The sequence below is a fragment of the Ranitomeya imitator genome, chromosome 4 (genome assembly GCF_032444005.1).
Source record: "Ranitomeya imitator isolate aRanImi1 chromosome 4, aRanImi1.pri, whole genome shotgun sequence".
Classification (NCBI taxonomy): Eukaryota; Metazoa; Chordata; class Amphibia; order Anura; family Dendrobatidae; genus Ranitomeya; species Ranitomeya imitator.
Genome location: NC_091285.1, coordinates 600,328,220 through 600,351,935, shown reverse-complemented (window position 1 = coordinate 600,351,935; position 23,716 = coordinate 600,328,220). Strand labels below are relative to the sequence as shown.

General features: G+C 44.3%; 1 protein-coding gene across 1 annotated transcript in view; it reads left to right on the top strand.

Annotated features, from left to right (window-relative positions):
• Positions 1 to 405: 405 nt before the first annotated feature.
• Positions 406 to 23,716, top strand: part of LOC138676852 (uncharacterized) — a 98,433-nt gene continuing 75,122 nt past the window's right edge. Inside the window, exon 1 of the mRNA XM_069766512.1 lies at positions 406 to 741. The gene's annotated coding sequence lies outside the window, so the exon portion shown is untranslated. The remainder of the gene's footprint in view (positions 742 to 23,716) is intronic.

Genomic DNA, 23,716 nt, shown 5'->3' with positions numbered 1-23,716 from the left:
GGAGCAGTTAAATGGATATACACTCCTCATCATTGAAACGGCAATACGAAGAAGGAAAAAATCCTACTCCTAGGATTATGGTATTGGTCTGGCGTAAATTACGATAGCCGGACTCCTCTGCTCTTTACTCTAGGTACTCTTACAGCTTGGTGCTACTCGTTACTTTGATGCTGTAAGGAGGTGGCGGCAACCCTCGGTTGCTCCCTCTCTCCTTCCCTGTATGTGGTCCCTCATGAGGTACTTTGACAGTGGGTTATGCATTGATGTATTACTGTTATTTGTGTGCTGTGTTTGTATTGTCTTAATGTTCTACCATTGTGTATGGTAATGTCTGCAGCTTAGGGACAGTAAGAGGTTAATTAAGGGGGCTGGGTCAGCAGACTCCGAAAGGGACAGGAAGTCCCTGTCGGCAGTTGAGTGCCCGGGCAGGCTTGCCCAGTCAGAAGGTGCTCCCCGTCTGGGAGCATACCGTACCCCCTGAAAGGAAAAGAGCTGCCAGTGGACTGTCGGGCAGCAGGCACAAGGACTGTGTGTGTGCCTCACAAGAGATGTTTTGCTCCTGGAAGCCAACTGAGAGCCATTGCCTTTGCTGCTGCAGCCGTTGCTGTGAATAGGGATAGTGCAGGAATTGTTACCTTCTTCTCTACCTCACCTTTATTAAACAAGTTGCCACTGTCGGGCCCTAAAGAGTGTGATATGTGGTGCATCCGTTCCAGCATGGAGAGCAGCTGTATATCTGAGGTAACTCACTGTGACTTGGGGCTGGGACTAGAGCTGTCTATTCATGTGCAAGGTGCCGGGGGGTGCTCACAGACTGTCACCTAGTGAACTCACCCACGACTACCACCCCATGCCACCTTGTTACAATATGGTCATGGATCCAGTTGTACGACCATTTCACTAAAGTGTCCCAGGAGCCATATTTTAACCCCTTCATGACCCAGCCTATTTTGACCTTAATGACCTGGCCGTTTTTTGCAATTCTGACCAGTGTCCCTTTATGATGTAATAACTCAGGAACGCTTCAACGGATCCTAGCGGTTCTGAGATTGTTTTTTCGTGACATATTGGGCTTCATGTTAGTGGTAAATTTAGGTCAATAAATTCTGTGTTTATTTGTGATAAAAACGGAAATTTGGCGAAAATGTTGAAAATTTCACAATTTTCACATTTTTAATTTTTATTCTGTTAAACCAGAGAGTTATGTGACACAAAATAGTTAATAAATAACATTACCCACATGTCTACTTTACATCAGCACAATTTTGGAAACAACATTTTTTTTTGCTAGGAAGTTATAAGGGTTAAAATTTGACCAGCAATTTCTCATTTTTACAACAAAATTTACAAAACCATTTTGTTTTAGGGACCACCTCACATTTGAAGTCAGTTTGAGGGGTCTATATGGCTGAAAATACCCAAAAGTGACACCATTCTAAAAAATGCACCCCTCAAGGTACTCAAAACCACATTCAAGAAGCTTATTAACCCTTCAGGTACTTCACAGCAGCAGAAGCAACATGGAAGGAAAAAATTAACATTTAACTTTTTAGTCACAAAAATTATCTTTTAGCAACAATTTTTTTATTTTCCCAATGGTAAAAGGAGAAACTGAACCACGAAAGTTGTTGTCCAATTTGTCCTGAGTACGCTGATACCTCATATGTGGGGGTAAACCACTGTTTGGGTGCACGGCAGGGCTTGGAAAGGAAGGAGCGCCATTTGACTTTTTGAAAAATTGGCTCCACTCTTTAGCGGACACCATGTCGCGTTTGGAGAGCCCCCGTGTGCCTAAAAATTGGAGCTCCCCCACAAGTGACCCCATTTTGGAAACTAGACACCCCAAGGAACTTATCTAGATGCATAGTGAGCACTTTAAACCCTCAGGTGCTTCACAAATTGATCCGTAAAAATGAAAAAGTACTTTTTTTTTCTTCACAAAAAAATTATTTTAGCCTCAATTTTTTCATTTTCACATGGGCAACAGGATAAAATGGATCCTAAAATTTGTTGGGCAATTTCTCCTGAGTACACTGATACCTCACATGTGGGGGTAAACCACTATTTGGGCACATGGTAAGGTTCGGAAGGGAAGGAGCGCCATTTGACTTTTTGAATGGAAAATTAGCTCCAATTGTTAGCGGACACCATGTCGCGTTTGGAGAGCCCCTGTGTGCCTAAACATTGGAGCTCCCCCACAAGTGACCCCATTTTGGAAACTAGACCCCCCAAGGAACTTATCTAGATGCATATTGAGCACTTTAAACCCCAAGGTGCTTCACAGAAGTTTATAACGCAGAGCCATGAAAATAAAAAATAATTTTTCTTTCCTCAAAAATTATTTTTTAGCCTGGAATTTACTATTTTGCCAAGGGTATTAGGAGAAATTGGACCCCAAATGTTGTTGTCCAGTTTGTCCTGAGTACGCTGATACCCCATATGTGGGGGTAAACCACTGTTTGGGCGCACGGCAGGGCTCGGAAGGGAAGGCACGCCATTTGGCTTTTTAAATGGAAAATTAGCTCCAATCATTAGCGGACACCATGTCGCATTTGGAGAGCCCCTGTGTGTCTAAACATTGCAGATCCCCCACAAATGACCCCATTTTGGAAACTAGACCCCCAAAGGAACTAATTTAGATGTGTGGTGAGCACTTTGAACCCCCAAGTGCTTCACAGAAGTTTATAACGCAGAGCAGTGAAAATAATAAATACGTTTTCTTTCCTCAAAAATAATTTTTTAGCCCAGAATTTTTTTATTTTCCCAAGGGCTACAGGAGAAATTGGACCCCAATAGTTGTTGCCCAGTTTCTTCTGAGTACGGTGATACCCCATGTGTGGGGGTAAACCACTGTTTGGGCACACGTCGGGGCTCGGAAGTGAGGGAGCACCATTTGACTTTTTGAATACAAGATTGGCTGGAATCAATGGTGGCGCCATGTTGCGTTTGGAGACCCCTGATGTGCCTAAACAATGGAAATCCCTCAATTTTACCTCCAACACACCCCTAACCCTAATCCCAACTCTAGCCATAACCCTAATCACAACCCTAACCGCAACACACCCCCTAACCACAACCCTAATCCCAACACACCCCTAACCCTAACCACAACCCTAATTCCAACCCTAACCCTAAGGCTATGTGCCCACGTTGCGGATTCATGTGAGATTTTTCCGCACCATTTTTGAAAAATCCGTGGTAAAAGGCACTGCGTTTTACCTGCGGATTTACCGCGGATCTCCAGTGTTTTTTGTGCTGATTTCACCTGCGGATTCCTATTGAGGAACAGGTGTAAAACGCTGCGGAATCCGCACAAAGAATTGACATGCTGCGGAAAATACAACGCAGCGTTTCCGTGCTGTATTTTCCGCACCATGGGCACAGCGGATTTGGTTTTCCATAGGTTTACTTGGTACTGTAAACCTGATGGAACACTGCTGCAAATCCGCAGCCAAATCCGCACCGTATGCACATAGCCTAATTCTAAAGGTATGTGCACACACTGCGGAAAACGCTGCGGATCCGCAGCAGTTTCCCATGAATTTACAGTTCAATGTAAACCTATGGGAAGCAAAAATCGCTGTACACATGCTGCAGAAAAACTGCACGGAAACGCAGGGATTTACATTCCGCAGCATGTCACTTCTTTCTGCGGATTCCGCAGCGGTTTTACAACTGCTCCAATAGTAAACCGCAGTTGTAAAACCGCAGTGAAATGCGCAGAAAAACCGCGGTAAATCCGCGATAAATCTGTAGCAGTTTAGCACTGCGGATTTATCAAATCCACTGCGGAAAAATCCGCACCGGACCAGAATAAGTGTGCACAAACCCTAACCCTAACCCTAAGGGTACCTTCACACTAAACGACGCTGCAGCGATCCAGACAACGATCCGGATCGCTGCAGCGTCGCTGTTTGGTCGCTGGAGAGCTGTCACACAGACAGCTCTCCAGCGACCAACGATGCCGGTAACCAGGGTAAACATCGGGTTACTAAGCGCAGGGCCACGCTTAGTAACCCGATGTTTACCCTGGTTACCATCCTAAAAGTAAAAAAAACAAACGCTTCATACTTACCTTCAGCTGTCTGTCCTCCGGCGCTGTGCTTTCCTGCACTCACTGTGAGCACAACGGCCGGAAAGCAGAGCGGTGACGTCACCGCTGTGCTTTCCGGCCGCTGTGCTCACAGTGAGTACAGAGAAGCAGAGCGCCGGAGGACAGACAGCGGAAGGTAAGTATGAAGCGTTTGTTTTTATTACTTTTAGGATGGTAACCAGGGTAAACATCGGGTTACTAAGCGCGGCCCTGCGCTTAGTAACCCGATGTTTACCCTGGTTACCAGTGAAGACATCGCTGAATCGGTGTCACACACGCCGATTCAGCGATGTCAGCGGGAGATCCAGCGACCAAATAAAGTTCTGGCCTTCTAGCCCCGACCAACGACACCACAGCAGGATCCTGATCGCTGCAGTGTGTCAAACTGAACGATATCGCTAGCCAGGACGCTGCAACGTCACGGATCGCTAGCGATATCGTTTAGTGTGAAGGTACCTTAACTCTAATCCCAACCTTAGTGGAGGAAAAAAAAAATTTCTTTATTTTATTATTGTCCCTACCTATGGGGGTGACAAAGGGGGGGGGGGTCATTTAGTATTTTTTTTATTTTGCAAAATGCACATTGGAGCGAATCTGCTGGCCGGCAGATTCGGCGGGCGCACTGCGCATGCGCCCGCCATTTTGGAAGATGGCGGCGCCCAGGAAAGAAGACGGACGGACTCCGGTAGGCTCGGTAAGTATGATGGGGTGGGGGGGGGGGAGCACGGGGAGGTGGATCGGAGCATGGGGGGGGTGGATTGGAGCATGGGGGGGTGGATCGGAGTGCGGGGGGGTGGATCGGAGTGCAGGGGGGTGGATCGGAGTGCGGGGGGGTGGATTGGAGCACGGGGGGTGGGATTGGAGCACGGGGGGAGCGGAGCACAGGACGGAGGGGAGCGGACCACAGATCGGAGGGCTGGGGGGGCGATCGGTGGGGTGGGGGCACATCAGTGTTTCCAGCCATGGCCGATGATATTGCAGCATCGACAATGGCTGGATTGTACTATTTCACCAGTTTTTTAGGTGAAATATTACAAATCGCTCTGATTGGCAGTTTCACTTTCAACAGCCAATCAGAGCGATCGTAGCCACGGGGAAGGGGGGGGGGGTGAAGCCACCCCCCCCCCTGGGCTAAAGTACAACTCCTCCTATCCCTGCAGGCCGGGTGAAATTGGAGTTAACCCTTTCACCCGATCTGCAGGGACGCGATCTTTCTGTGACACAGCTTATGCGTCACAGGTCGGATTGGCACCGACTTTCATGACGCATACGCTGTGTCACAGGTCGGGAAGGGGTTAACTTGACATTGGCAGGCCGCATATTGCTTGTGTTACTTTGAGCAGTCAGTGTGGCCTAAACATGCTACTGGGTCCTACAGCATTTTCGGACCTGTCTACCATTGAGCACATCTGGGAAGTCATTGGTCGGTGATTTTGAATGAAGCCGCCAACAGAGGATCTTGATAATTTGCATGTCGAAGTACATTCAGTGCAGCAGCAGAACATTCAACAATGGTTAATAACCTCATTGATAGCATCCAAAGCCTGTAAGGGCAGGGATTACTGTACATGCAATGAATCGAGATGTTTGGAAGATTTTGTTTACATTTTTCAACATTTGCATATCATTACCATGTCTATCCATTTTTTATTTTTATAACTCCATGACTTTTCCTTTTTGGTGTTGAACTTTCAATGTTAAGGAGTATGTAATACATAATTCAGCCCTTACCTATTTTGTAATGTTGGATACAGCAGTGTGTATGTGATTATCATGGAGTTTATACATTCTCCCTATTTTTCCCCAGGTTTTGTGGTTTCCTTTCATGCTCGAAAAAAAAAACAACAACAAAAACAGATAAATAGATAAATTTGGAATTTAATGTATTTATAGAGCAGCGGAATATGCCGGAGACAATAACGTGAAAGATCCGTGCTAAAATATTCTCTATACAAAATAATTGAAGGGAACATTTCCAGGGGCTGCTGTATGGATGGGTTTATGATACCAAGATCTCAACTAGAGGATTGGATAATAAGGAAAGTAGTAACCCAGCTCATCTGTATGCAGTTGCGTAGCAGCACCATAGGCTTTGGCATTTGGTCAATGTTTTGAAAAAAAAAATCCAAACAAGTAAGCAAACAAGGCAGGTTATACCTGAAAATAGCAAATTTGTGATTCTCACTGCCTCCCAGAAAAGCTGATGGGGGTGGTGAAGTGTGATAGATTTGTCCTGGAGGAGGAGAGCAGATAATCACACAAGAGATAAACTTAGTCAGTGAAGTGCAGAGGTCAGTGGGAATCCATCAAACAGCTTAAAACAAACAGCAAGTCTGGGCTCACAGTTATATTACCCCCTGTTGTGGCGCTAAACTGAATTACCTCCAACAACAAAAAAAAAAACTGAAAAAAAATTCCCACAAAGAAAGCCCCATCTGACCTTAGGACAGATGGACTTTGAAGGAGGATCCCTGCTGTGATCACACCTACGGTGGGGAAACTACACAACGATTTTGCAATTTTTCCAAGCTATAAAGGTACCGTCACACTTAACGATATCGTTAACGATATTGTTGCTTTTTGTGACGTAGCAACGATATCGTTAAGGAAATCGTTATGTGTGACAGCGACCAACGATCAGGTCCAGAAGTCCAGAACTTTATTTCGTCGCTGGACTCCCGCTGACATCGCTGGATCGGCGTGTGTGACACCGATCCAGCGATGTCTTCACTGGTAACCAGGGTAAACATCGGGTAACTAAGCGCAGGGCCGCACTTAGTAACCTGATGTTTACCCTGGTTACCAGCGTAAAAGTAAAAAAAAAACACTACATACTCACATTCCGATGTCCGATGCATGTATTGGGACCTGTTCTCTTCAACATATTCATTAATGATCTGGTAGAAGGTTTACACAGTAAAATATCGATATTTGCAGATGATACAAAACTATGTAAAGCAGTTAATACAAGAGAAGATAGTATTCTGCTACAGATGGATCTGGATAAGTTGGAAACTTGGGCTGAAAGGTGGCAGATGAGGTTTAACAATGATAAATGTAAGGTTATACACATGGGAAGAGGGAATCAATATCACCATTACACACTGAACGGGAAACCACTGGGTAAATCTGACAGGGAGAAGGACTTGGGGATCCTAGTTAATGATAAACTTACCTGGAGCAGCCAGTGCCAGGCAGCAGCTGCCAAGGCAAACAGGATCATGGGGTGCATTAAAAGAGGTCTGGATACACATGATGAGAGCATTATACTGCCTCTGTACAAATCCCTAGTTAGACCGCATATGGAGTACTGTGTCCAGTTTTGGGCACCGGTGCTCAGGAAGGATATAATGGAACTAGAGAGAGTACAAAGGAGGGCAACAAAATTAATAAAGGGGATGGGAGAACTACAATACCCAGATAGATTAGCGAAATTAGGATTATTTAGTCTAGAAAAAAGACGACTGAGGGGCGATCTAATAACCATGTATAAGTATATAAGGGGACAATACAAATATCTCGCTGAGGATCTGTTTATACCAAGGAAGGTGACGGGCACAAGGGGGCATTCTTTGCGTCTGGAGGAGAGAAGGTTTTTCCACCAACATAGAAGAGGATTCTTTACTGTTAGGGCAGTGAGAATCTGGAATTGCTTGCCTGAGGAGGTGGTGATGGCGAACTCAGTCGAGGGGTTCAAGAGAGGCCTGGATGTCTTCCTGGAGCAGAACAATATTGTATCATACAATTATTAGGTTCTGTAGAAGGACGTAGATCTGGGTATTTATTATGATGGAATATAGGCTGAACTGGATGGACAAATGTCTTTTTTCGGCCTTACTAACTATGTTACTATGTTACTATGTTACTATGATGTCTGTCCCCGACGCTCTGCTTCTCTGCACTCCTCCTGCACTGGCTGTGAGCACAGCGGCCAGAAAGCAGAGCGGTGACATCACCGCTCTGCTTTCCGGCCGCTGTGCTCACAGTCAGTGCAGAGGAGTGCAGAGAAGCACAGCGCCGGAGGACAGACAGCGGTAGGTAAGTATGAAATGTTTTTTTTTAACTTTTACGCTGGTAACCAGGGTAAACATCGGGTTACTAAGCACGGCCCTGCGCTTAGTTACCCGATGTTTACCCTGGTTACCGGGGACCTCGGGATCGTTGGTCGCTGGAGAGCTGTCTGTGTGACAGCTCTCCAGCGACCAAACAGCAACGCTGCAGCGATCGACATCGTTGTCGGTATCGCTGCAGCGTCGCTTAGTGTGACGGTACCTTAAATAATGGAGAGGTCTGTAATTTATATCGTAGGTACAGTTCACCTGTGAGAGACAGAATATAAAAAAATCCAGAAAATCACATTCTATGATTTTTACATAACTAATTTGCATTTTATTGCATGAAATAAGTATTTGATACAATAGAAAAACAGAACTTAATATTTGGTCCAGAAACTTTTGTAGTTATTAACCAAGTTTGTATACACTGAAGCAGGTATTTTGCCCACTCCTCCATACAGATCTTCTCCAGATCTTTCAGGTTTTGGGCTTCTTAAGGAGTCCCTCCTTAGTAACCCTGTCTGTGTTTTTTTGGGTCATTGTCATGCTGGCAGACCCAGCCACGACCCATCTACAGTGCTCTTACTGAGGGAAGGTATTTGTTGGCTAAAAGCTTGTGATATATGACCCCATCCATTCTCTCTTCAATACGGTAGTCATCCTGTCCCCTTTGTAGAAAAGCACCCCCATAGTATGATGTTTCCCCCACCATGCTTAACGGTTGGTACAGTGTTCTTGAGGTTGTACTCATCCTTCTTCTTCCTCCAAACATCAGCGAGTGGAGTTGATACCAAGTGACCAGATGGTCATTGACGAACTTCAAACGGGTCTGGACATGTGCTGGTATGAGCAGGGGGACCTTGCGTGCCCTGCAGTATTTTCATCCATGAAGACGTAGTGTGTTACTAATGGTAATGTTTGAGACTGTGGTCCCAGCAACATATAGGACTAAGGGTTCTGAGTCCTCTCACGGCATCCACATACCCTCAAGCCTTATCACAGCACCTACAGATGTACCTTGATAAAGGCCACATATGGGCAGAAACATTGGCTTAATTTGAATATCTCTGATTCAAGTTTATACATAAACTTTCATTTACTTGCAGCTTGGCGTGCCAAAGTTTACTATATTTTGTCTATAGGTCTGTCAGAAAAAGCAGAGAGCTACATTCCGATTTCTCCATAAAACTCATTGCCAATAAATGGTGTGAAGGCTGAGCATTCGGACCTTCACTGCATTCAATACAGGGCTGCAGAGTCCCGTTTTTGGGATTGCTGAGACACCAAGAGATTTACAAGTTATCCGCTATCCTATAGCGGGCACCTGACATAGAGTATTTCAGGAGCAGGGACATAATCAGGAAATAATCTCCTGAAAGACTGCAGTTTAATGTGTACCTCCACTTTCAAAAGAAAAATGATCATAGTGCAGAAGTATTACAACTATTATTGGTAAGCACCATGTTACCGTATTGTTTTTTTTAGGGAATTGGAGGGGAGGGGGCAGTGCATGAATCTACTAGCAGTGCAGTAAAGTACTGCAGTGCGCAGGTGCTGGGCCTCTCTGACCTTTCCGGCACCTGCGCACAGCAGTACTTTGCTCTGCCCTCAACAGGGCAGACAAAGTACACCTGCGCCGGAGCCGCGGCGTGAAGACCAGAAGAGGACATCATGGAATGAAGATGGGAGACGCCGGAGCGGACCTGAGACATCCATCAGACCCAGACCGCAGCGGGACCGCCCCTGGGTGAGTATAATATAAGCTCTTTTTCTCCTCTTTCAGGTTACATCGGCAACTTATCTACAGCATTACAGAATGCTGTAGATAAGCCCCTGATGACGGTGAGATTCTTGTTCTCCGAAACGGCCTGTGGGCAGGGCGTTGTGTGTGGTAGGGGCTGTGGTGGGGCTTTATGTGGTGCTCTGTTTACATATGCATCTGTATGGGCTTATGACAAGTCACTGATCCCTCACTGACCTGCCCCCTATTTTACATAGTGCATATAATAGTGTGGGCTCAAAGTTTTTTTACATCTAGCAAAATGGCGCCACAATTGCATCTATCTCTTACCTATCCAAAAGAATCGGATTACACTAAGCTGACATTCAGATCAAACTCTGATCAGACTGTAATTTGCATAATCGGCCCGATTCTCTCATGTGACTGTAGCCAAAAAGTTATTCTCAATGGACCCACAGTGGGACTGCTGATTGACTGCAGCGGTCATGTGATAACCTTTCTAGATATTGGTTCCTCAAGACTGGCAGAGAAGACAGTAGTGAATATGATGGAGTGGCACCGGTACAGTGGTTGAGTATAGCATTTTTTTTATTGTAGGCCCATTGAGAATAACATGTAAGGTTGAAGAAAACTCCTTTAATACAGTTTTACTTTTTGATTCATAAGCATATAACAATGAAAAACGGCATGCATTTTTAGAGATCAGGTCATCGGATTAATTGGCATTGTACCATTGATCCCCCTGCCATTGGGGTTGCCAGCTTTGGACAATCCCCTCTGACAATATATTGATAACAAGGTGTCCAGTTCAGGTATTCCCATCAGACAGCTGTGATCTGCAGAAAATGTTTACCTGCCCAGCAGCGCCACCACAGGAGAAATAAAGTATTGCATGGCTCACAATCAATGAATAATGCATAGACATGCTGGGTCCCCCAGAACAGGAGACCCACTTCTAGTTGCTCTTTGCTCTGACTGCTAGATAAGGCCAGCGATCCCCAAATCAAGTTTTGGAAAAATATTCCAAACCAATCAGCCTACTTATACTGCTAATGAATGGTTTGTTGCTGGCTCCCACAAATCTGGCTTATACTGTCTGTAAGATACTTACATTAAAGGAAATTTATCACCTTATTTTTCGCATATAAGCTGCGGCCACCACCATTAGGGGCTTATCTACAGTACGCCTGCACAGGAGCCGCGACATAAGCAAGGAAGAGGACGTCATTGCATGAAGATGGGAGGCGCCGGACCTGCGACGCCCATCGGACCCGGACCGCCCCTGGGTGAGTATAATCTAACTTGTTTTTCTTATCTTTCAGGTTACATTGGGGGCTTATCTATAGCATTACAGAAAGCTGTACATAAGCCCCTAATGGCGGTGGCCGCAGTGTATATGCAAAAAATGAGGTGACAGATTCCCTTTAATGCTACTAAAAATTGTTCAGTTCCAGCAAATAGCAAGCATCATTAGGGGACATCACAATGGACTGCTCCTGGCACATTAACCCTCAGCACACTGCGATCAAAGATGATCGCCGTGTTCCGGCGGTATAGGGAAGCCTTGCGCAGGGAGGGGGCTCCCTGCGTGCTTCCCTGAGGCCCTCGGAGCAATGCGATCGCGTTGCTGCGAGGGTCTCCAACCTCCTCCTCCCTGCAGGCCTGGATCCAAAATGGCCACGGGGGGGCCTTTCGGGTCCTGCAGGGAGGTGGCTTGCAAGCGCCTGCTCAGAGCAGGTGCCAGGAAGCTTCCCTGCACTGCCTGTCAGATCGCTGATCTGACACAGTGCATTGCAAAGTGTCTGATCAGTGATCTGATAATATATAGTGACTAGATGGTGGCCCAATTCTAATGCATCGGGTATTCTAGAATATGTATGCGTAGTGTATAGCACAGCCCACGCAGTACATTGCGCAGCCCACGCAGTACATTGCGCAGCCCATGCAGTACATTGCGCAGCCCACGCAGTACATTGCGCAGCCCACGCAGTACACGTTGTATATTGCGCAGCCCACGTAGTATATTGCGCAGCCCACGTAGTACATTGCGCAGCCCACGTAGTATATTGCGCAGGCCCAGGGCCGGATTTAAGAGGTGGGTGGCCCGGGGCCCATTTTGGAGGGAGGCCCATTTCTCAAGGTGCTCCAATATGTAATGCAAAAACACAAAATGAAACGCACGCAAGTTTATTTACGAACGCAGTTGGTCGAAGGAATAATTTGCATCTTTATTACGAGAGGCATAACTTTGGCTATCCATGCCAGTCTTCCAATTCCTACTAGGACAACCCCTTCTCATACCAGTTTGGCCCCGAAAACATAAAAAAGCCCATACTCACCTACCGTGCCGGCGCAGTTACCGCGTGTTGATACTCGCTCTCTCTGGGGTTTTCTTGCGGTCGTTGTGACATGTGACGGGAGGTGACTATAAGCTTTTTTTTAAAATTTTATCAGGGTCAAGGATGAGGTATGAGAAGAGGTTGTCCAAGTAGTGGACAACTTCTTTAAAGGGACAGTCACCTGAATTTGGAGGGAACAATCTTCAGCCATGGAGGCGGGGTTTTTGGGTGTTTGATTCACCCTTTCCTTACCTGCTGGCTGCAATATTGGATTGAAGTTCATTCTCTGTCCATAGTACACGCCTGCGCAAGGCAAGATTGCACCTTGTGCAGGCATGTACTACGGAGGACAGAGAATGAACTTCAATCCAATATTGCAGCCAGCAGGTAAGGAAAGGGTGAATCAAACACCCAAAAACCCCGCCTCCATGGCTGAAGATTGTTCCCTCCAAATTCAGGTGAGTGTCCCTTTAAGGTCACATTTTCAAGGGGGTGGTTGCAGGTTGGTGTGGAGTTTCTATCTTCCGATGTAAAAAGGCTCTAAAGGAGCATGATAAATTTGCTTGATTGGTGATCGGGACTGTTATGGGTGTAACTCCAGCATTACGGTACATTGAAATGCAGAAGAAATGAAAATCCATTCCACACCTCTGAAGAGGGTCGTTTCTGTTGCATTCACGTGGATTCCTGCAAGCCCCATTCAGATAAATCACAGTATCAGAATTCTTCATCATTTTAACATTTCCATACAGGGCAGCGGGATTGTTTCTTCACAAAAACCTTCATGAAATAAAGCTCTCAGGACATATTCAACTACTATGGACACAATTTTTATTTTAAATGTTACCCAATGCAAGTTATGCTGGTCAGTGACTACTTTCTGGGGGGCGATTTGGACATCCTTGTACCAATTGTCGAAAAGAGCAGTGCAAGACATAGTGCTGCCCCCTTCTGGAACGCTAAAACGTTGCCAGTGTCAGTGAAAGTTTAGAAGTTGTGATCGAAAGTGCATTAGAACAAAAGGCGAGTAATGTTACTTAAATGTTCATTAATACAAATGAAATGTACAGTATAAAAATTGCAACTGCAGCAAAATATGCCAACAAGTCATGCATTTTTTATATTAATTTAATTTATATATTTTTTTAAGCAGAAACAAATGCAGTGTACGAATATTCCCCTAACTGCAGATGGGTGTAATTGTAGCCTGGGTCACTAGGGTGATACTAGGGTGATAATGTGTGCGGGGATGTATTATTTAGGGAGTACTATGAATAGTATTGTGTCTACTTGAGGGCTACAGCTGCCCTTACACATTAGGCTACTTTCACACTGGCGTTTTTTTTAATACGTCGCAATGCGTCGTTTAGGGGTAAAAACGCATCCTGCAAAGTTGTTTGCAGGATGCGTTTTTGCCCCATAGAGTAACATTACCGACGCATTGCGACATATTGTCACACGTCGCAACCGTCGTGCGACGGTTGCCCGTGTTGTGGCGGACCGCCGGGAGCAAAAAACGTTAAATGTAACGTTTTTTGCTGCCGACGGACCGCTTTTTCCGACCGCGCATGCGCGGCCAGAACTCCGCCCCCACCTCACAATGGGGCAGCGGATGCGCCGGAGAAATGCATCCGCTGCACCCATTGTGCGGCGCATCAAACGCTAGCATCGGAATCTCGGCCCGACGCAATGTGACGGGCCGAATCCGACGCTAGTGTGAAAGTACCCTTAGAGGGCTATCAGTATTTGTGAGCCGGATTTTGGCTGACAAATACTGAACGTGTGAACATGGCCTTAGCCCGCGACATCAGCCTACATTAGTGTAACGTGTATGGGGGCTGAAGGGGCAGCTATTAGTGCCGCCATGATGCTACTCCTGATTCCTTCTTGACAGATGGTCCTATAATTACACTACTGTGCTGTCACATCCATGTGGGGATCTGTGTGCACTGTGGACTAGGAGGTGCAGAGGGAGAAGAATAATCATTTATTGACTCATTATGGCCACAAGAGATTGTATTTGCTTTAGTTAATCCATGCTGAGAAGCAGATGACGGCGTTATGACTGGGACTAAGGAAACTAGATTAATATTCTTATGGCAAGAATTGATTGCGGTGGTTACCAGGCGACGAAGCAGTGTGAGTTATTATGACACAGCCGGCTTCACCTATGTGCTGCCCTCTATTTGCCAACCTGCAGATAGTGAGCAGATTAACAAATGTTATAGTGACTGTAAAGATCGCTCCTTTAGAGCACATAGCGTTGGGGGAGACGTGAGTTTATGGTCCCCCCCCCCCAACAGATCTTGTCTTTAATGTGGCCTTATTCCCCCTACATATTTGGTTTGTTCTGGACTCCCCCCCCCATGTGGAGGTGCTTTTTGGTACTTACCTTCTAGATTCTTCTTACAAGTTGTCAGGTGACTGGGCAGATTCCAGCAACAGCATTCTGATTGGTGGATAGGTCCAAAGGCGGGATCTGATGGAAGAATATAAACCCAGCAGTTTGGCCCGGTGGGCACTGAGGAGCATCCTGAGAACAGCACACGCTCCAGTATTTATTAGCCGGATGGTCGCTATTGACATTTTCTTAACTTTAAATGATTGCAATTTTGTTGATTATTTATTTGATTAAAATAGGTTTGATATCTGGTTAAGTAACCCTTTAATATACACCTCAGCCTTTTTATTTCCACTTTTATTGTCATTTTTAGTGTAAGGGGGTTGGCACTTGGGGTATCAGTGGTGCCTGTGCTCCCATGTACCAGAAAGTCTCTCCCTCTGCCCACTATTACACGTGTAAGGCGGCCAGGGTGGTAGTCGTGGCTGTTCTGTTCCCACACCCTGGAGCCCCACAGATAAAATTCAGTGTCCCTTCGGCTGCATGGGCAGCAGCACACTTACGTTCACTGTCAGAGTCCTTTCAAGTTCTGGCATTCCAGCTCTGTGTTCCTCAGCTCCACAAAACATCCCAGAGACACAGTACTTTTCCAACAGTTGAACTTTACTTTTCAGTAGGGCATTCATCACATTTGCTGCACAAACTTAAAGCTACATCTCCTGATCTCTCCCTGCCTTCCAGGCAGCCTCTATTTTCCCTGTTAGCTTTCTCTCTCTTCTTTCGTCAATTCCGGCCTTATATCTAGACAATCTCTGTCTTGTCCATATTTCCAGTGTCACCAGCTCTCTGCCATCTAATTGCCCGGTTCCAATAGGGAAAGGTGCCAGGAACGCCATCTCAGCTACTTCTGCCCTGGTCATAGACCCCAGATCCTTCGTGGGACAGTCCTTGTGAAACTGGTGCCTGTTGGCATGATCCTCAGCCTGGGGCCCCTTCCTGCCATAGCAGCTCTATCCCCACGGCTGACCGACTGTCTGTTCTGACGGCTGCATGCACCTTGCCCTGGGCAAGGCTGCCCAGGCACTCCTCTCTAATTAGGAAGTGCCTGTCCTATATCCCTTGCTCTGCACTGCCTTATAGCTCTTACAAACTGCAAAACCCCTATGCTATCTATTCTATGATGCGCCCACTATTCTAATCCCCATACAGTCCTATACTACCTAAGATCCTATCCTAGCCCTAATTCTATACAGAACATATATTAAGACATCCACTTTACAGTGCATGACACAAATACATTTACATTAATGAGCATGAAGGTGCCACGTGATATATGTGTACAGTGTCCAAGGGAAGACACATGATGAACCGGGTCACCTACTTAAACACGTCTGACATTCACAGTCCGAGTAAGGACTGCGATCTCGAGAGAACGTTGGTCTCTGCGATCTCGAGAGAACGTTGGTCTCTGGACCTGAACTCAAGTCACTAGGACATCTACATTCAGATTGTGAATGTTGGACAGTTTTCTAGCGTAAAACTACTTGCAAGATCTCAATATGATTGTGCAGCTCGACAATGACATAGAAATTTGTAACTTTTGACATTTTTATGCTAGTCCTAGCCAGGTCCCTCAACTTTTTAAATAGTGGTTGGAGCTCAGGTAGCATGGTGCATTGCCACGCACCAAATCTTTCCCTGTTTGCTCCACTCCTGGTTTTGGCATAAAAACACTGATCCTAAATAATGAACAAATATAGACGTGTGAATGAGACCTAATCTGTAGCAGAATGGCTGCTAGGACAGTGCTGCTTGACTATCCCATGTAACAAGTTTTACTTCTTCCTATCTGAGCAACCAGGAGAAAAATAGCAAGGTTGGGTAGCTAGATGATGCCATTTCCAATTTTAGGCTATGTCCAGGGGTTGCACATTAAGTCTAGGTGGCCCAAAAGGTCCCTTTGACCCATATGAAAAGACTATTACTCTTAAAGATTTGCGATAGCTGGGAGCTCTGTTGGAGCTTTTGCATCAGGGCCCACAAGATTCAAGTTACGTGACTGGCCATGCACATTTTCTTCTAAGAAATATGAAAATCTACAACTGAGCATTTAATGCAAAATGTGAATAGAGGTTTAACACTAGAAGTCCCAGAAATTTCGAGCTCCAAAGGTAGAAATGTTAAATGACCCCTCTCTGGGACTTCTAGTGATAAAGTAATGATGGCCACTAGTTTTTCTTTACTTAGAATTTGTATTATGGCAAGAAAAAAGCAGCTAACAGTCTATTCAGTAGGACTATCAGCTGTGTATCCACCAGACTTCTGCACAACACAACTGATGGTCCCAACCCCATTTATAAGGCAAGAAATCCCACTTATTAAACCTGACAGGGCACACCTGTGAAGTGAAAACCATTCCCGGTGACTACCTCTTGAAGTTCATCAAGAGAATGCCAAGAGTGTGCAAAGCAGTCATCAAAGCAAAAAGTGACTACTTTGAAGAACCTAGAATATAAGACATATTTTCAGTTGTTTCACACTTTTTTGTTGAGTTTATAATTCCACATGTGTTAATTCATAGTTTTGATGCCTTCAGTGTGAATTTTCAATTTTCATAGTCATCAAAATACAGAAAAATCTTTAAATGAGAAGGTGTGTCCAAACTTTTGGTCTGTACTGTATGTAGCTGGTGAAAACTGGAGTATTGTTCCCATGGGCAACTTCTCATAGGCCCTTTAAATAATATTCTTTATAGGAGGCTTCCACATTTTAACACCGTCAACATATTCGACGACAACTTTTCGTCCTATTTTAGCTGCATACTCCTGCATATGTATTCGGGTTTGTTCAGTAGCTGAGAAGAGGCAGAAATGTTGGAGTGTCATGCGTTTTTTTTCCTCACCCAGTCACACCTAGCATCCGTATGCCATGCACGTACTATGAGAGTGTGCATTTTCCCCTCACTCAGCATCCGTAGAACACCCGTATGCAATGCGTTTCTAACATCAGCTTTTACATACAGTAATTTTCTCTCATTTCAAGATAGTTCAAAGGGAAGTATAACTTAGCTTTTCTCTGTGAATAAATGGGTAAAACAGGGTGGTGAGTGTTAATTTCAAATAAAGGACTTTATTATGGCTGTATATTTTTTTACAATCTGACTGATAGTAATGGGGGCGTTTTCATAATCTGTTAATATCAGTCCACAGCTTTCTGCCTAGCCTTTGCTGGTTATTAATTATGGGGGGACCCAACATCATTTTTTTTTCTTTTCTTCTACATATCTATTCTATTGTATTCGCATAGCTCACGCTGTGAATTTACTGATGAAATGCAGGGTTTCCTGTGAGATGGGTGCGTATAAATCGCATAGCACAATCATGGTTAGCATGCAGTGCGATTTTTTTTCTCGCACCTATTGACTTTCATTGGCGAGTCTTGGCTATTTCAAGTGGCCAGATGCAGAACGCTGCAAATTTTTCCTCACCCCAATTCCAGGTGAGAAAAAAACAGATGAGCATTACCTCATTGCCCAACATTGTAATCAAGTGCAATGTGAGGTTTTTGCACCCTGCACTTGCAGAGTTTATACGCTAATGTGAGCGCAGCCTTACCAGTATTATGTAAGGAGGACATGCAGGGACGGTCGCAGCAGGACATCAACTGAGCAAAAAGCGATGACAGAATGGGGTGTCATTTTGGCAAAAGCGAGTAAAATAATATTAAAGGGTGATGTAGCAGCAAATACGGTACAGATCTGGGGATCAGCACCAGGGGTATGTGTGACTATAGTAAGGATGATCGAATAGCTTCAGATAAACTCCTTATCCAAATAGCTATAGCGCTTCCCGAATAGCTGCATCGGAACCCAGCTACCTGGCGACGGGCCTGCGCACTGCAGTACTTTCCTATGCCCTCAACAGTGCAGACAAAGTACGCCTGCGCCGGAGCCGTGAAGACCAGAAGAGGACGTCATCTGATGAAGATGGGAGGCGCCGGAGCGGACCTGAGACACCCATTTGACCAGAGAGCAGCAGGACCGCCCCTGGGTGAGTATAATCTAACGTCTTTTTCTCATCTTTCAGGTTACATCGGGGGCTTATCTACAGCATTGCAGAATGCTGTAGATAAGCCCCTGATGGCGGTGAGCTTACCTCACCATCGATTTTGGGGGTGACAGGTTCCCTTTAAAGATAAGTGTGAACAGTTACGGCTCTTAGAAATGAGAAGATTAAATATGATGTAATGCCCTCGGTGACACCACTCCCAATTTAAACTCTTAGGTGCTTTCCAGGTAATGAATGATTTACACAGTGAACCAGGGAGACTGACCCACATGTTGTGCAGTCTTTACCCTCATCAACAGTAATCATGAAAAATCTTATTGTCATGTTGTGATGAGAACAGATGCTTGCACAATAGATCATGGGAGCCAGCATTATCATATGATGCACAAAACAAGGGGAGAAGAGCAAGACTTGTCCCTTGTACAAAGAACATTCTGATCATAGACTTTTCTGGCTGCACAGGTTTCGGCCCGACTGCTGCTTCCCCCTCAAACAACCAAAATAAAATGACTACCAGTGTTGCTTTTTAGATGTTCAGCCTGCATAGTAACCAGTCTATGGTCACAACAAAGTGTCATGTTTATTTTGTTTTAACCCAAGAAACAGCACTCCTCCTCCTGTCCATAGGCTATGTCTTGTAATGCAGCTTACCCACATTCATTGAATATGGCGGATCTTGGGATAGTGTACTTGTTTGCGCTGAAAAGTAACGTACAAAGATTATTAAAAGAAGCATTTCCATCAAAGTTTTTATCCCTTTAATATAGTGCAATTATATTAGCCAGCACTGTATACTTACAATTGTTTATTTTGACCCTCTACCCATCTCCTGATTAAAAGCTGACTAGCATGCTCTATGGAGAAATAGGAAGTCTCTTTTCCCCGTTTGCATGAATCAGCATCAGAACTACAATTCTACATCACTGCGTGTCCCTGGCAGCCCGGGTCCATCCCCTCTTCAGCTCCTAACCCAGCTGCTCCAGCCACACTTGCTTTTATCGCTCTTCCTCCATTCCTTTTGTCAGTGACATAGGATTATAGTTCTGATGACTCAAGCAGGGAAGTGAGAGCTCCTATTTCTATATAGAGCTTGTACAAGAATATTGTACATGGGCTAACTGCAGCCCATGTGCTTGGCACTGTGTATTCGTGACGCTTCTGTGTTATACTGCATTGTGTATGTGGTGCAGTAGCCTTCACAGTCCAGGAATGGCAAGTTGTTGCCCTCTACTTTGGAGGCATAGAGTAGCACTTTGTGATACATGTGGCTTGCTCACCCACCATGCTGGTGCTAAACTATATAGGGATCATCCAAAATTAGGCTAAAGCTTGTGATAGAAAACCTATTACTTACCTGCTACATTCCCCGCTGTACTGGTGCGACCCGTCTGTCTTCATTTACTCAACCACAAGGCTTTGGCATTGTACATCACAAGATCAGTGAATCAGGATCCTACTACACACTTCAGTGCGCATGCGCGGGGAGCGGCTCGTCACGGCGCATGCGCGGCTCTATGATACACTGCGCAAGAGCGGGATTCTCAAATCGGATTTGAGTGATGTCGGCGCTGCCCCAGGAACATTGAAATTGCATGGGGTGACAACAGTGACCGAACCCAATGAAGAGCGCCCCTCTCACTAAATGAGCAGGTATGATCTAACTGTATAAAGTGCTTTTTCCACATGATTAGACTTGTTTTTGATGAAAAAAAACCAAAACCCAACGTGTTAGTGATGCAATGTGCATCACTAACAACGCACTCAGGACAGTTTACATGCTACGAAGGACATGACAGGTTCCCGTTAAACCATTTATTCTCTAATCACAGTTTTAAAAGTTAAAGGAATAGTCCAGACCGAACATAGAATGTAACCCAGCTCAGATCTGTCTTTATAAGAGGGTCCGCCAATTTGGCTAAGTCAGCCTCCACTTTATAATATAGTAAATAAGAAGTGCACTTATTCCTTAGCATTGATCATTTAATGTGACTCCTAAGCAGGCAGTCTAGATAAAAAGAAAGAGTAAAAGAAGAACAGAGACTTTTATAGGATACACCACAATATTGCCTTCATCGATAAAATATCTTCAAATTCTTTCAGATTGGGTTAAACCGGTGTCAGATCTTCATGTTACACAGCGTAAGCTAAATGCTACTGCTTTCATCGTGACAATTATGGGGTTAACTAGTAGTATTTCCTGACTGGAAAGTTGACATGATGCAAAATGTCCCATTTAAGTCATTAACCCCTTCACCCCAAAGCCTGTTTTCACCTAAGTGACAGGGCCAATTTTTACAATTCTGACCATTGTCACTTTATGAGGTTATAACTCTGAAACGCTTCAACGGATCCTGGTGATTCTGACACTGTTTTCTCGTGACATATTGTACTTCATGACAGTGGTAAAACTTCTTCGATATGACTTGCATTTATTTGTGAAAAAAACAAATTTGTCGGAAATTATGAAAATTTAGCAATTTTCAAACTCTTAGTTTTTATGCCCTTAAATTAGAGAGTTATATCACATAATATAGTTAATAAACAACATTTCCCACATGTCTGCTTTACATCAGCACAATTTTGGAAACATAATTTTTTTTTGTTAGGACGTTATAAGGGTTAAAAGTTGACCAGCGATTTCTCATTTTTGCAACAAAATTTGCAAAACCATTTTTTTACGGACCACCTCACACTTGAAGTGACTTTGAGGGGTCTATATGACAGAAAATGCCCAAAAGTGACACCATTCTAAAAACTGCACCCCTCAAGGTACTCAAAACCACATTCAAAGAGTTTATTAACCCTTCAGGTGCTTCACAGGAATTTTTTGAATGTTTAAAAAAATTGAACATTTAACTTTTTTTTCACAAAATTTTTACTTCAGGTCCAATTTGTTTCATTTTACCAAGGGTAACAGGAGAAATTGGACCACAAAAGTCGTTGTACAATTTGTCCTGAGTACGCCGATACCCCATATGTGGGGGTAAACCACTGTTTGGGCACATGGCAGAGCTCGGAAGGGAAGGAGCGCTATTTGACTTTTCAATGCAAGATTTGCTGGAATTGAGATCGGAGCCCATGTCACGATTGGAGAGCCCCTGATGTGCCTAAACAGTGGAAACCCCCACAGGTGACACCATTTTGGAAAGTAGACCCCCTAAGGAACTAATCTAGATGTGTGGTGAGCACTTTGAACCTCCAAGTGCTTCACAGAAATTTATAATGTAGAGCCGTAAAAAAATTTTTTTTATTAATTTTCACAAAAAATGATCTTTTTGCCCCAAATTTTTTATTTTCCCAGGGGTAAAAGGATAAATTGGACCCCAAAAGTTGTTGTGCAATTTGTCCTGAGTACGTCGATACTTCATATATGGGGATAAACCACTGTTTGAGCGCATGGCAGAGCTCGGAAGGGAAGGAGTGCCATTTGACTTTTCAATGCAAAATTGGCTGGAATTGAGATCGGACGCCATGTCGCATTTGGAGAGCCCCTGACGTGCCTTAACAGTGGAAACCCCCCACAAGTGACCCCATTTTGGAAAGAAGACCCCCTAAGGAACTTATCTAGATGTGTGGTGAGCACTTTTAACCCCCAATTGTTTCACTAAAGTTTAGAATGTAGCATTGTGAAAATTAAAAAATCATTTTTTCTTTCCACAAAATGATGTTTTAGCCCGCAATTTTTTTTCCCCAAGGGTAACAGGAGAAATTGGACCACAAATGTTATTGTCCAATTTGTCCTGAGTACGCTGATACCCCACATGTTGGGGGGAACCACCGTTTGAGTGCATGGCAGAGCTCGGAAGGGAAGGAGCGCCATTTGAAATGCAGACTTAGATGGATTGGTCTGCAGGCGTCATGTTGCATTTGCAGAGCCCCTGATGTACCTAAACAGTAGAAACCCCCCACAAGTGACCCCATATTGGAAACTAGACCCCCAAAGGAACTTATCTAGATGTGTTGTGAGAGCTTTGAACCAACAAGTGTTTCACTACAGTTTATAACGCAGAGCCGTGAAAATAAAAAATATTTTTTTTTCCACGAAAATGATATTTTATCCCCTATGTTTTTATTTTCCCAAGGGTAACAGGACAAATTGGACCCTAAAAGTTGTTGTCCAACTTGTCCTGAGAACGCTGATACCCCATATGTTAGGGGGAACCACTGTTTGGGCACACAGGAGAACTCGGAAGGGAAGGAGCCCTGTTTTACTTTTTCAAAGCAGAATTGGCTGGAATTGAGATCGGACGCCATGTCGCATTTGGAGAGCCCCTGATGTGCCTAAACAGTGGAAACCCCCAATTATAACTGAAACCCTAACCCCAACCCTAGCCCTAACCCTAATGGGAAAATGGAAATAAATACATTTTTTTACATTTTATTATTTTTCCCTAACTAAGGGGGTGATGAAGGGGGGTTTGATTTACTTTTATAGCGTTTTTTTGGCGGATTTTTATTATTGGCAGCTGTCACACACTAAAAGACGCTTTTTATTGCAAAAAATAGTTTTTGCATCACCACATTTTGAGAGCTATAATTTATCCATATTTTGGCCCACAGAGTCATATGAGGTCTTGTTTTTTGGGGGACGAGTTGACGTTTTTATTGGTAACATTTTCGGGCAGATGACATTTTTTGATCGCTTTTTATTCCGATTTTTGGGAGGCGGAATGAACAAAAACCAGCTATTCATGAATTTCTTTTGGGGGAGGCGTTTATACCGTTCCACGTGTGGTAAAATGGATAAAGCAGTTTTATTCTTCGGGTCAGTACGATTACAGCGATACCTCATTTATGTAATTTTTTTTTATGTTTTGGCGCTTTTACACAAAAACTATTTTATATAAAAAAATAATTGTTTTTGCATCGCATTATTCTGAGAGCTATAACTTTTTTATTTTTCTGCTGATGATGCTGTATGGCGGCTTTTTTTTTGCGGGACAAGATGACGTTTTCAGTGGTACCATGGTTATTTATATCCGTCGTTTTGATCGCGTGTTATTCCACTTTTTGTTCGCCTGTATGATAATAAAGCGTTGTTTTTTGCCTTGTTTTTTTTTTTTGTTTTGCGGTGTTCACT